General features: G+C 42.0%; 1 long non-coding RNA gene across 1 annotated transcript in view; it reads left to right on the top strand.

The window, feature by feature from the left end:
- LOC117233549 overlaps window positions 1–13,012 on the top strand; it is a 58,965-nt gene extending 45,953 nt beyond the window's left edge. The window contains exon 4 of the long non-coding RNA XR_004493341.1: window positions 11,128–13,012. This is a non-coding gene — a long non-coding RNA (uncharacterized LOC117233549). The remainder of the gene's footprint in view (window positions 1–11,127) is intronic.
- Window positions 13,013–14,327: the final 1,315 nt, after the last annotated feature.

Below are 14,327 nucleotides of genomic sequence, written 5' to 3'. Positions count from 1 at the left end.
CCCCCTGCCCCCTTGATTTCGATAGAGACTGAAAATTCTACGTTATAATTCCGCTTTACCGTCCGAAGAGTCTCAATTTCTCAAAGATAATGTTTGCGGAAAACGTCGTTTCCGACACGCGAAAGCTGTAATATCGGAATTCTAATTGGAGAAGCTAATATTTAAGTTTGGCTCGAATACATATCTCCCTTATCTCTAGTGTTACGCGATCGTAGGATAGTTAGAGAGAAATCGAGAAAATCGGGAACCAAACTTTCCAAGCGTTTTCAGGTCGTTGGCTGGCGGGTTCGTTCTCGTTCCATTAGCATCCGAAAAGTGAGGAGAGCGCGTTCGAGATCGTCGAGAAAGATGAAAGAGGAAGTCTGTTGTTTGAATAAAGGAAAGAATTATTGTAATCATGGTTTGTCATGCCGGTCATGATAACCTCGGTTTTCTGGTGGAGCCCTCTGCTCGTGCCACGACTATGTGACCGAAATCAGCGGTTACGATCGTTTCTTCCTGTAAAATTCAACCGCTGCGGGTAAACGTTCCCATATCTGGCCATCTTCCTTTTACTATCTTTTGTCCTCTCTTGTTCGGTCTCTTCTTTTTCGGCTGGTAGGTAAATACAGCTCGCTGCTCGACGAATATTTGTACGTAGGTTGCATTTTAATTAAGAAGCGATGCCATCTCGACGAAGATTTGGCCAAGCCCGACGGTTTTAAAGCGAACTATGGGAGAATAAAGTTTACAAGTTAAGACTCCCCGGAAAGAAAGTTGCTCCGCGTTTTGTGAACGAGTTACGCGTCGCGCCGTCCCAGTCATACGCAGATATTTTAATTTTTTATGTCGGGAAATTGTTTCGTACGCCAAGCCGCTGAACTTTTATCCCCGCGAAACACGATAATTTTCCCCCTGGTAAGAGATCTCTGCGTGGTCCACCAGTTTTCTTTCGTTCGTTTTATTCGCTCTGTAAGCGTCTTTTGGAAAGCGAAAATAGTCGTACGATATCTTGACAAACTCCTGCTACGCAAATACCTCTTTAACGCAACGTTGATTCTCTTATAAAAGTATCAGCGATACGAAAGAGTAGGAAGAAAGTAATTCGAATCAAAGAATATAAATATAAATGATTTTTGTCTGTATAAATACGAATTCGAAATTTCTGGTTGGCGAGATATTTCATCGATCGATCGACTGACCGATCGGTTTTTACGAAGAGTCTAACAAGACAATAGAGAAAAACAAAGGAAGGGGATCACGACAATGACATCAATGGCGGCAGCGGCAGTAGCGAAGGATGCAAAAGCAACGAAGCGTCGAAACCACAAACTCGTGCGATTCGATAGCCGTAACCTTCCGGAAATATATTAAAACAGGATGTTGGTCCCGCTTCCTCTCGAATTACCAAATACGCGTATCGCTATTCTCGTTCGCCCGATATTACCTCTACGAGCTTCCGTCAATTTTTATTTTTATCGTCGACTTTCGGTCCATGGTCCTATTCCTTTTATTTCTTATCTTAACTGCTTACGAGTTAATACCTTCAAACTTTTCCACATTCTATGCTTCGAGCTACGCGTGGTACTCGCGTTTCGTTCGATCGAACCTTGGCACGTAGAACGCAGCTCAGCGTTCGCTCGGTGAACGAGCGTTGAATTTGCACGATCCTTCTTCGTCCCTTGCATCCCTTTCGTTTTTTCCCCAGTTTCCTGTGCGATCCTTCCTTCAGCGCATAAGGCTTCTTACGCGTATCGTGCGATCATTGTTATCGATAGGGACGAAGGTGCAAAAGAATCCGGAGGACGAGCACCGACGCGGCGCGTTTGCGGTATTCCTTTACGATCGCTCCACCGTATAATCTTATCTGTCGGGAGATCGATCGGTTTTGCCAAAAGCGAACAAGACAGGAGGAGATCGAGAGAGCCGAGTCACTCGAAAGACATTCGATAGCGGTTTCAGAGGGATGACAGCGTGGTTCTGAAGCCCGGTTTCTGAAATAACTGCCGAACAACTGCCTTCGTGTAGGACTTTTCTTACGCTTATCTCCCTTGCCTCATCCGTCCGTGTACGTAATTCGATGCTGATTCCACAACCGATTCCGCTTGATCTTCTCGTGGCAGAGCGAACAAATTCTCCCTTTCGAGCAATCATAATCGTGTACTCTGGTCAAATATTTAACGTTTAAAGGAAGAGTTTAAATAAAGCTTCTGAAACGATCGTTTAAACGATAAATTCGACAGGTTTATTTACGGCGATGAAGCCGAGCAATTATTATTTTTCAGCCGCTGGAAAGTTATTAACGTTCATCGGTAAAAGAAACGTCAATCGTCAAAGCGATATTTTATAGTTCGTACAATGAGAAGTTTCGAAGGCAACTCGCAAAAAGAAACGTAACCGCGTACAACTCGTCGAAATCGTTTTATACGAAACAACCACGCGATCCACCGGTGTTCGGAAGCAATCGCTAGTTCGCGCGGCAGGGGAGGAAACACGATTTCCGCGAAGCAAACGAATTCCGTGCACGTTGAACGCTACATACGAAACTTGGCAAATGTATTTGCTGAATTTAATTTAACGCGATGTTTTCGTTCGAGCTTACGAGAGGAAGCGGATCTGCGAAAAATGATCTCAGTCTGCGGTAACGCACAATCGGCCGTTTACACGATTCTCTTATTTTAATGCTGCGTAGGTAAACCTGGATCGTCGCTGACGTTTCTTCCTACAAAGAGACGGAGTTTTTATTTCTATGGAAAGGTGTTTCGAGGATCGGGAAGGGTTGAGAACAATCGGATGATTTCAAAATGAACTCTTTGTTCTAAACGCGCGTCTTGCGATTCGATTATCTCGTAGCAGGCTTTAATATCGCCTAGAAGACCGGCAGGCCGTTTCTCCAGCGAGCTCATCGTGTGGGACGTTAGTCGACGTAAAACCTGAAACTTTCTCTTAATAACTCGTAACATAAATACACGCTGGCCGGCCGGTACCGGATAGAGTGAAAACTGCCGCGTAGCGGCCTGTAAGAAGAGCATAATTTACACCCCCGTAGAAAACCGGGTTGGCTGCTTAACGCCGCGTCGTCCTTTTTTTTCCCCTTCGCTAACCCTCTTTTTCTTTCGCTTCCGCAGACTCTCCCATTGCGTGCAGGAAATTTATTCGAAAATATCCGGTGAATTATTTTTCTCTTAAGCCCGTTCCCGTTGGAAATTAGAATGAAGTTACCGCGAGAGAAACTTCTCGACTCTCAGCCCTTACACGCGCGCACACACGCGCTCGTCCACCATTCTCCCCCTTCCTATTCCCTTCGTGGTATTTCACGTAAACTGGTCGGGAGATGGTGCTTCGTATGGTAGAAAAATTTCCACCAGGCGGCAAACGACGAAGCGGAGCCGAAATCTAAATCCGTACGCTTCTCTAACGGCTCGTTTGTCATCGGAAAATTTCCGAGAGGGAGACGTTTGCGGGTAATCTCCCGTGGGAGGTGCACGAGGGGATAATAGAACGTTGTTCCGAAAGAAACAGCTGGAACAGAGAACCGGCTGACTGCCCGATTCGCTGCTTAAAGACGACGATTCCATTCGATCGAAACGACTTTTTTCGCAAAACTTACGCGGTGAGCGGCGACGAAACGGCCTTCGAACCTTCGTTCCTTCTTCCGGCCAGTCGCTTTCCAGACTCTTTCTTCGTCTTTCCGCATCGCGTTTGCGCCAGTCGGCCAACTTGAAGCGAAAATGGAAATTCAAGGGTGGAAAGGACGGAAGTTGAAGGAAGGCGCGGGCTGACTACCGGAACGAGGCGAGAGTGAGAGATAAGTGGGAATACAGTTTACGCGGGGAATGGGAAGTACTTAAAATTTACACGTTAGTCGGCGTTTTCGTTTTATCCTGTTGCCTTCTTATCTATCGTGGGGCGCGCATCTAAACGGGAAATAGCGAACGTAGCGTTGTTGCGTCGCCACGTTTAAACGTAAAGCGTGTTACGTCCACGATTTCCGTTACGGTATAACAAATGGAGTTTCCTTCTGGTCGCGCAAAAACACGAAATCTGCTTAAGAAACCCGAGACTCGAAACCCTTCGGTATCCTGCTGCATTATTGTGGCTGGTCGTTTTGTTGCTTGCGAGTCGAGCGTTTTGTAACTTAAGGACGTTACCGAGCGGTTTATAGCACGATCGTGGGGACCGAGATAAGCATTTTGGATTCGTGAACGAAATGACGATCCGATCGAGCCGCTCGTTCTATAGATGGCTGTTACCTTGACGATTAAAAGTCTGTGCAAGCGCGGTAGCGCGTAAATCGCTGTTCGTTATTGTGGCTAGATTCCATTGGCTAGTACCCTGAATATTAATTAAATCGGATGTTCGATTAAATTCAAAATCTTTGCGTTCACGATAGAACACAACTTCAATCTTGAACAAGATGTAGCGTGTATTTTATAATATAACGTATTGTATTGTACGTTATATAATAATATATATATATGTATGTAATCTAGGAAATTACGTGTGGTTCTGCTTATGGTTTCCATTAGTACCAGTGGATTACGTATTCATAGATACTACGTCGAATCCCTGTCAAATTATGCATGCCATTATGAAATAGGATTTCAAACTTTTTACCCAACAACTTACTTCGGTAGTTACTAACAGTTTGATTAAAACTTTCAGCCGCTTCTTTCCTGGTTATAGATACGAATAATTGGCATTCTTATCTATGAATATTCTCGGTTATTAGATTCGTTAAAGGTATTCATTCTCTGTTCCTGCGAACAGATTTCGATGACGTAGAATGTCAGCGATGACGATGACAATAGTAGCTGGAGCGCGCGTCTAATAGATGGAAGCAGTAGGCTTGACCCACTTCGATCGTGACAACAAAGAAAAAAAGTCTCGACGATTCTCCGGGGTCATGAGCCGCGGACGCGAGAAATTAAAACTCGTTCTTCCTCTTGGTTGCCTTAGTGGGTACAGCCTGCCAACAAAAGTCACATGTGCCTGCTGCACGATTCCCCTCGTACACGCGGCTCTCGTTTCTTCTTCCTTTAAATCCCATCTGCGTCCAATTTTCCTGTTTCTTCGAAGACTCGGCGGGTTAACACCGGTACCGAAGCTTCGCCTCGTGGAGAAGCTCGCGTCATCGCGATCTTGCGAGAGCTTATTACGCTCGAGCCTGATTAGTCCAACGGCATACTGCCTTTTCTTTTTTAATCTTACGCCTGGTGTTTCGCGAGATTTATACGGTGTCAAAAATATGCTAAGAAAATTCCTGGTGCCATTTTCCGTTATTTTCCACGATTCGTAAGTACACATTTTGGCATTTTTTCGTCTTATTTAGACGTCTCAACAGTGCCTTTTAAACTTCACCGTCCAACACGAATTTTGTTCCGCAATATTCGTCAGCTACACGAATCCGTAAGCAGAATTGCTCCATCAGTCTTTTCGAAAACGTGAATTTTTCTAAAAACACTCGACTTTCTACAAAAATTAGGTGTCGCGTGAAAACTAAAGATTTACTTTTTCGACAAAGTTACTGGAAGAGAAGCTTTCCGCATCGTTGCGTTCTTTCAAAATTCTTGCAAACACAAAAGGAGAAAGAACGCAATCTGAATTCGCAAGAGATTTCGAAGCGGCAACTATCAAGAATCAACGTACCCATTTACATCGAAGAGCGTTCGATGAATTATTGAAACGATAGATTTGAAGAAAAAAAAAAAAGAAAAGAAGACGAAGAAAAAGAAAGGGAAAGAGGAGGATAAGGAAAATGTGGAACAAGAACGTCCCGTCGTTCGTTCGTTTCCCATGACGATGTCGTCGGGCAATTAGATTTAGTGCTTCTTGCTCGTACTCCATTTTCTTTTGTCTCTGCATTCTAGAATTCTTCTTTTCTCTCGCATCCTTGTACACGCACACGGATGGAAAGAATGCTCACGCGACCGAACGAAAGGGCGCACAGTTTCGTTTATTCTCATTGAAACTTTCCAAGCACATCCCCATTTGTCTCCTCGCATTCTTTCGTCTCCTCTTTTTCTTCCGCCCTCCTCTCTACCTCTCTACACCCCCTTTCCCCACTTCCGCCGTCGCTTGTACCTTTTTTCCATGTAACGATGAATCTCGGATTGTTATCAAGCTACGAGGGCTCTTTAATTTTTCGCTCGAAACGCTGTTAATTTTAAGCTCGAAACCTTCGCGTACAAAGAACCTATTTTTTCGTTACTTCTATGGTCATATTTGAAACTGGTAGCAAAATTCTAGAAATTCGCCTTTCACAACGATACAGACAATTCTCTTCGAGTTTCTCTAAAAATCATGGAATAATAAGGTTTTTAGCTTTGTTATCGAAGATGGTACGTGATCTACGTTCGATGCGCTTCTTGGTATTTCAAACAGCGTATAATTTGCACAACGTTAAGTAAATAACGCGAAAATAAAAATTAGTCTCGTTAAATTCGACGTCTTGATTTAATTCGAAAGATACGACTCAAACAAGATCATAGTTCGTGGTAAAAACGCACCGTCGATAATAGCTTAAGATATTTATCGTATTTAACGACTTGCCATACTGTCTTTGAGAGACTGACAGATCAATACACGCTTTCAAACACATCGTTCTATTACCTCGAGCACTGACACGACAATAACCTATCGATGACTGATCCTAATTCGCTCGAAAAGAACGATAATAACGGTGTCTTGAAGCTCCTATATCAGTTTTCGTAAGCTACACCACTGAATACACAAGTATCAAACGAACTTTATATCCATCTAAATCGAATAGCAGTTATTCGAACGGATAATCAACCGTAATGGAATTACATACTACCGAGCACGATCCAACGTGAATAATTTACAGGATCTTTAATACCGTCATGGATCGCTGATGGGCTGATGTAATAAATTAAATTAGAAGCAGACACTACGGGGATTCACGCCTATGCCACGCCTCCGTGACACGAGACGCTAACATATATAAATCACGGGAAAACGATGATTTATGTTCCGACGACGATCGTTAAAAATGCCTTGGGAAAGTAGCGTGTCCTCTTTGAAACTCGAGGAGGTCGATAAATCTCGTCCAGCTCGTACTACATAAGTGTAATTACGAAGCACATCAATTTTTATACCGTTAACAGCTTGTTTCAGACATCATTCGCACCTCTCTACGAACAGTCTATGAGATAATCGATTCAACGAAGAGCATTTACTGGGACTACAGATTTTGTCGCAAAAAGATCGATGAATATATGAAAGAAAATAGAACTTTCCTTCCAGGTTCTTCGTCGACGAATCTTACAGCATATAGAACGAAGAAGCGGAATTCGATAAAGATCGACTGAGAAAAAATTACGTATCGTTAGTATTTAATGGATTAAACCGGATTCGTCTCTGGATACGTTATTCGTTTCCTCCCTTCCGACATTTCTATTTCGTTACACCGCTTAACGCACCCAGAAGTAATCGCTCCACCATCGAAGGAAACAATTTCTCTTTTATCTTGCAACAGCGTAATTTGTACGATCTGTTTCACGCTGTTCGATTAATTCCACGATTTTTAATCCATTTTCGTTCTTCTTCGGTAGTATCGAAAGTTCCATAGTTCACCTTTCGTTAATGGCCGTGTATTCAGACTCCCGCTTTTGGAAGCTACGCGTGCGTTAAACGGTCACGCGGAAGTCCCATACATATTAAACGATCGTGTAATTACGAATGTTTGCTTAAACCCTTCCGTGCTGCTGCCGGTGGCGCCGCTACTGACCCCCTTTTCGCTAGTTTTCTCCTTGTTCGTCTTTTTTTCCGGCTTCCTGTCACATTTCGTATATATATAAACACCTCACGGCGCGGCGTCTGGTTATGGACAGAGGCAACCAGATAAAGTGGCAACGAAGTCACTTCAGAGCATCCGACGTGACATTTTTAACCGTATATGCGTTCTTCCCTATTGCCATTTCTATCTCCCCGTCCCATCTTTTCTTTCCCTTTGTATCGTTGCAACTTTTTATACGATATAAAGCACGCCAAACTCAGATTCAAGTCTATTTACGACATACTCGAAAACACAAACGCTCTCTTTTATTTTTCTATTTTTGTCTCAGCTTTCTCTTCTCCGTTTTGACGTTTATTCTTTCCTCTCGTCGTTTTGCTGTCATTCAGACTCTCCTCCTGATTCACCCTGATCCCCGTTCGTTCACGCAAACACGCATCCACGCATACCAAATGAAAGCGCACTCTGTCTCCCTTCGTTCGCTGGCACGTTCATAATCGCTCTCGTCATCGCATGATTCCGGCTGCATTACTTCGAAGAAAGACCGCTTTCACAAACGCTGCCAAACTGCCTGCGGTCGTTAGCCTTTATGATGCACGGGGCTCAACAATTCGGCGTCTATCGATCGACCATAGCTTCGTTTCTTCCCGATCGCCGACGTTGTCGCCGACCTCGTCCGAGGTGAAACTCAATTTTATGACCACTGCTCGTCAAATCGATTAACACGCTAAATTCCTAACAAATATTTGGGTAGCATAAACGTAACGATACTCTATCGCACGTCGCTATTCAGAGACAATTGTTTGTATCGTAACAGGTAAGAAGAAATGAATTGTTGTTTCACGTTAACTCTCAACTGGTACCGTTCGATTATAGGCGATTATGACGATTTCAATTAGATTCGTCGTTCATTAGTTAGTACCGATACAAGTTTTCTCTCCTTTATCAAAAGTTAGGCTTTCGTAGCTAAAATTCCGTATTTCTAATTTACCGAATTTCCATGATTTAGAATGTTATATAACCTGTGAAGAAGAGACAGGTTCTTCAAGTTAATAAAAACATCGAACGTATTAGTTTCTCTATAGAATTTCACGAACGTAATTTTATATGATCCTTATTAGTACGCGTGAGAAGATATTAGTACGGAGGTGATGTAAAGTGTGCCAATTACACAAGATACGGTTGGATCGAATCTCCTACCATGTTACACGTAATCGGAAACAAGCTGGCTTGGATCTTTTTACACCATCAATTACACAATTCGATTCACTTGCGTGTTATTAATATTATTATTCCATATGCACTCTGGGCGCCTCGTAAAAGCAATGTTTCGAATTCGCAAGTTTTCTCCCATCTTTTATCACAATCCTTTGGTTTTTGTCACATCGCTAATCAACGAATCGAAGAAGGGTCTAATCGGACGATCGTTGTTTTTATCCCGAATCGAAATCATCTGAACTCGAACTTAATTTTCCAAAAATACAGATAGTAATCGCAAAGGCTAAGCTAACGAATTTCCATCAACCATTCGATTAAACATTCAACGATAGTTGAAACGAAGGGAGTAGGTCATCGCGTGGCTGGCTAATCTCTCGTTTAGAGGCTCTGATCGCGCTAATGAAAATCGCGAACCTAACTAAATTCAAAACGGGAATTTCTCTCTTGGAACAGCACCAGAGTAACCGTAGAACGAAACCAACGATTAATCGAACGATCGATCGTTACGATCGGTAAAAAGGGTTTCCATTCTAGTTTCAAGTGGCTTCGATCGAACTGAACGACGAATCGTACCGGATCGAGGAAACGAATCTTTGGTTCGATCGAGGAAATCCTCGAGGTGGAAAGCAGCTTATTGACGCGTGCATTTGCAACTGGAGACACTCAGGTGTTGCGGCCACGACGAACGAGCGACCGTGCGTGGCTGTGCGGATGGTACAGGCCGACAGAAAGGAGCCAAGCCAAGAAGGAAGACCGTCGATGTAATGGTGAAACTATCTTGGGTTTATGCTCCGGTCACTGACATCCAACCGTAACGCTATACTCTCCGCTGCTGGACACCGAGTTTGCCCTCTGACAAACTACGTCTGCAGATGGCGGATCTCTCTTTCGTGCTACCATCTTCCAGGCTGCCACGGACACCAAATAACCATCAGATATATATCTCTGTATACATAGAAAAATACCAACTTCCTGAAATCTGGTGGGTGCGTGGAAATTGACCACTCTATCTCTTCGGGATGGAGCGTGGAATCGGTCAGGTTTGACCTTAGCGGATGGAGCAACGGAAGAGCAGGAACACGCAAGACCGAAAACCCTTTATAACGTGGACACTTGGCAAATTAGAGTTATACGGTGACTCACCGAATTATTTCAATACCTGCTACAAAAACGTCTTACGAATACGTTACGCGCGCCGTACAGAACATTTTGAAATCTCATTAGCACTGCGGTGAGTCGTGATGTCGTGAATGTCTTTTTATGTTCCAAGAAGCATTTAATGAAAATCCGATTTCCACGAATAACAGGCTAATCGCTACATAATAATAATAATAATAATAATAATAATAATAATAATAATAATAATAATAATAATAATAATACACATATACATATACATATAAGTATCGTCGTCCCAAAATTTTAAATAAAATTTCTATTTTCTCTATACCCGGTGCGAAGATGTTTTATCAAATGTTCAAACTCTGAAGTTGCAACGTAAATTGCTAATTACTTTCCCGTGGAGATTCCCATCGTCGCGAAAGTGGAAGATTAATAACCATCGATTAATTTGAAATTAGATTGATCTTTAACAGGCTTTCGGATACATTTAAGTTGCTGTTAGGCGCACTTATATGGGTGGCTGTTACTACGGCACGGCATAAACTGTGGTAATCGGTTTAGGGGCCCTCGCTCACGGTCGATCAGGTATTTAGCAAAGTGTATGTAACGATGGGATTACGTATGATTCCGACACACTCGAGAAACAGAACAGTTACAATGTTTTTACATCGTCTTATCGAAAAGAAGCGTTTGTCGAAAATCTGATTACTTCAAGCTGCTGACTCGTTAAATTTTACGATCGAACGCTCGATTAAGAATAAAAGTTACAATTGATTTCGATTCGAAAAGACATAGAAAGACTAAACTCTTTGTAAACTTGGTAGCTATTTCCAGCGATAACGCGATAATACCACGATCAAACATTCGGGCCACCGTTTTATCGATCATCGAGTTCACCGTTTCAAACACAATGAACTCCTTAAAAAAGTCTTAAAAACGATTAGAGTCCGTTCTGCTAAAATCCGTTCGTTGACCCCGTCACCCTATGAATTATTTGCGGCCTGAATGGAATCTATTGGTAAATATCACGCGTCTTTTCAATTCTGTTTCAGCCGAACCACGAACAATGGAGATTCGAGTGTCGTCTCTCGAGGCAAAGGGAGAAAGAGCGAATGGTAGGATGAAACATGGGTACGGTCTTGATTCCTTGGCTGCCACTGCTGAGTGCGGAGCTTCGCACAGTTCTCTCCGCGCTCTTCACTTCTTTCTTTCCCTTCGATTCTCTCCTTCACTATCCGACAGCCTATTTTTCCGCAATTTCTGATGGCTCTCGAGGTCCCTGTCTTACCGGTAACTCATTCCCTCGGATCTACTACACTCTCGATGAAGAATCTCTGCGCCTCTATTTTCCAGTGTCCTCGTGGCGGCGCTATTGCGTAAAATCGGAGAAGAGGTAGCGAGTTCCTCGCCCGGAGCAACGTGACAACGGAAAGAAGAAACACTCGAGCATGTCCCAGCGGTGTAAAATTCGAACGTTACGGTCGGGCCTGACTCTTTGCTCTGCCCGTACATTTCCTTCTGGGTGAGCAAAGTTTCAGGTGTGTCCGTGACAGTCTATCGTCGCAGCGTGTCATTTCTTCCCTCGGCCTATGGATCCATCATAGTCGATGCAACGAATAACGAACAATAACAATCTCCAGTCGAGCGTTGGCATTGAAAAACTGCCATCGACTGGGAAACGTCCAAACTATACTAAAGTCCACCGTATCTAGTGATAAATCGAGTCGTAAAGTTCGTTGTGTAACGAGAAGAATATTTCTTGTATTGGCTCGCGAAGCGATATACAAATATGTACAGGAACGAAGAATCCATTCGTGTTTTTTTAACAAAAGCTATACCGTTTTCATATGCAAAAAAAAAGATCTGTGATCAACGAGTTACGTTTCATATGTTTATTATAAATATTATACGCGAGAGACGCGAATCGGTTTTTAAGATTAAAAGAGCGGTGAAACGGCGAAAAGATGAAACGGCGAAATTTTTGAAAGCAATACTATATCGGAATGGACCGTTTTCAAAGTATCGATGCCAGAAATTCGATAAAGCGTATGAAAGCTAACGTTTCCTTGAAAATAGTTGATTTACGAGGGTAGGCAGGGCGAAGTACGCGATAAATATCTAGGTGGAAATCAAGCATCCTCGACAGTACTCTTACGCCTGAAATTTGCTTTTTACCTGGCCCTCGTGCTCTCTTACTTTGAGAAAATAAAGGTGAGCAAAGTTTCAGGTGTGTGAGTGCGTTGGAATCAACAAGTAAACTCGAATGGTAAGACCTTAGAATAAAATTCGGAATTGCGCTGCTTCGATGGATCTCTTGTAGACAAAAGTTGTAATCGTATCAAAAGGAGAAATTATATTCGCCCAATTTTCATTACATCGGAAACACGATTAAAGAAATTATTATATATGTATATTATATTTGCGAATCATTCACGTACATGTTGTGATTCAAATAAAATATCAATACGCTTAACCTCTAAGTGAAAAGAACTAGAAATTTTTCCTAATCGCAAATTTATTTCTTTTGAAAATTTGAGAATTTCAATGCTACGATAAACGACTCTAGGAAGAAAGCTAACCTTGCGGAATAAAAAGCTTCATCAATGTCGCAAAAGATACGTCTAAGAGCGAGTCTAAAATTAGCAATGAAATTAGGCAGGCCTTGGAAAGACTAATAAATCAACTGAAGCGTTACGATCTGGTTTCCGTCACTGTCAGGCTTCCTCCTATATATGTAAATCAATAACCAACTGGTTTAAAGCCGATGTGGTTGAGAGAATCCAATTTCACACATTTAAACTTTTATATTTAAAATTGTATTCCATCACGTGTAAATAACGAGTCTTTAATTCGTTCATTCTTGTATGTGAAATCAAGCAGATATTGTACGATAAAAAGTAACTGAAAGAACTATTAAAAAATTAAGAGAACAACCTGTGCAAATTATTTAAGTAGTAATAATATCCCTAACTTTATATCCTGAAAACGGTTATAATGCTTACACCTGTACACGCGCGAATCCCATTCCTAACATTTTCATGAAATAAACAAAAATTATTTATCACAAACGAACCAATTATTAACGCGAAAGTAAAGATGTAGACGAGCTAATTAAAATTTGTGAACCCTACTCGCGAATTAAGTTATCACCATCCGCTACTTAAGAACCGATTACCAAACGAATTATTTATCCAATAATATTTAATCGTCTTCGGTAAAGTAATGACGACAAGGGACAACGATAATCCCACGAATTATTTCCATTTAAATACGAGTTTACCCCAGGCAGTTAATTCATCAAAAGCGTGCCATCACCGAAAGGGGAGCGCGCAAGAAGTTATTAGGACTTCTAGATTTATGCTCGGCCTTTGACTTTCACCGTTCAAACCTAGAAAAGCAACGGATCATAGTCGCGAAGGACGAATTTTGGAATTTTAGAATTTTATGCGAAGAAATTGCGTTTTTAACGATTATTATAGCAAGGTATTACATCGATACCGCCATTATACCGACGATAACTTGGCAAGTTCGTTATTACCAAAAGTTTCTATCATATCGGCGTTAATAATATTGCAGGCATCGAGTTTAAACTGTTAACACGTCGACCAGCCGGTATCGTGCATTCGAAATGTATTATTCGCGATAAGAACAAGCCGAATTATCGTACTTTGTAAAAGAACCAGACATTGGACAAGTTGTGTGTGTGTTATCTGCTTACGTTCTTTATTGCACTTTTTCAACGGCGTAGATTAATTGGAAAAGTTGCTATCCGATAGTTGAATTCTTTACCCCGACAACGTTCGCCGCGAATGAACAAGGGAAATTATTTCTATGCCGTAAATGAACACGGAACGTGAAAATGATGGTATTGGCAACATATAAGGGGTATATTAGTTTTCGAAAGAAACGCTTAAATACAAAACGATATCGCCTCCTTCTCCTACAAACGTATTGAAAACCGAATAATAGATATTTATTCACTGGCGACTATTCGTTTTTTATTTTTTTGCGGCTTTAGCGTCAAACCGCGTTCCCATTCGTCCTCACGTTCGTGAATTAAACGTATGCCGTATGCAGATAAACGCTTAACCCGGGATCGGACAATACAATTCGACGTAAACGAATCCTCATACGTGATTCCTACGAAAATATACATGTTTTTATCCGTTTGTCGAACGCAACCCGTGGAAAACAAAGCTATAGGTGGTAATCGATGCGGATACGCGTACATATGTAGTTGTGAATAGAACGA

Source organism: Bombus vosnesenskii, unplaced genomic scaffold (genome assembly GCF_011952255.1).
Source record: "Bombus vosnesenskii isolate JDL3184/JDL3185 unplaced genomic scaffold, Bvos_JDL3184-5_v1.1 scf7180000013297, whole genome shotgun sequence".
In the NCBI taxonomy this organism is placed as follows: domain Eukaryota; kingdom Metazoa; phylum Arthropoda; class Insecta; order Hymenoptera; family Apidae; genus Bombus; species Bombus vosnesenskii.
This window is presented reverse-complemented; position numbering and strand designations above follow the sequence as displayed.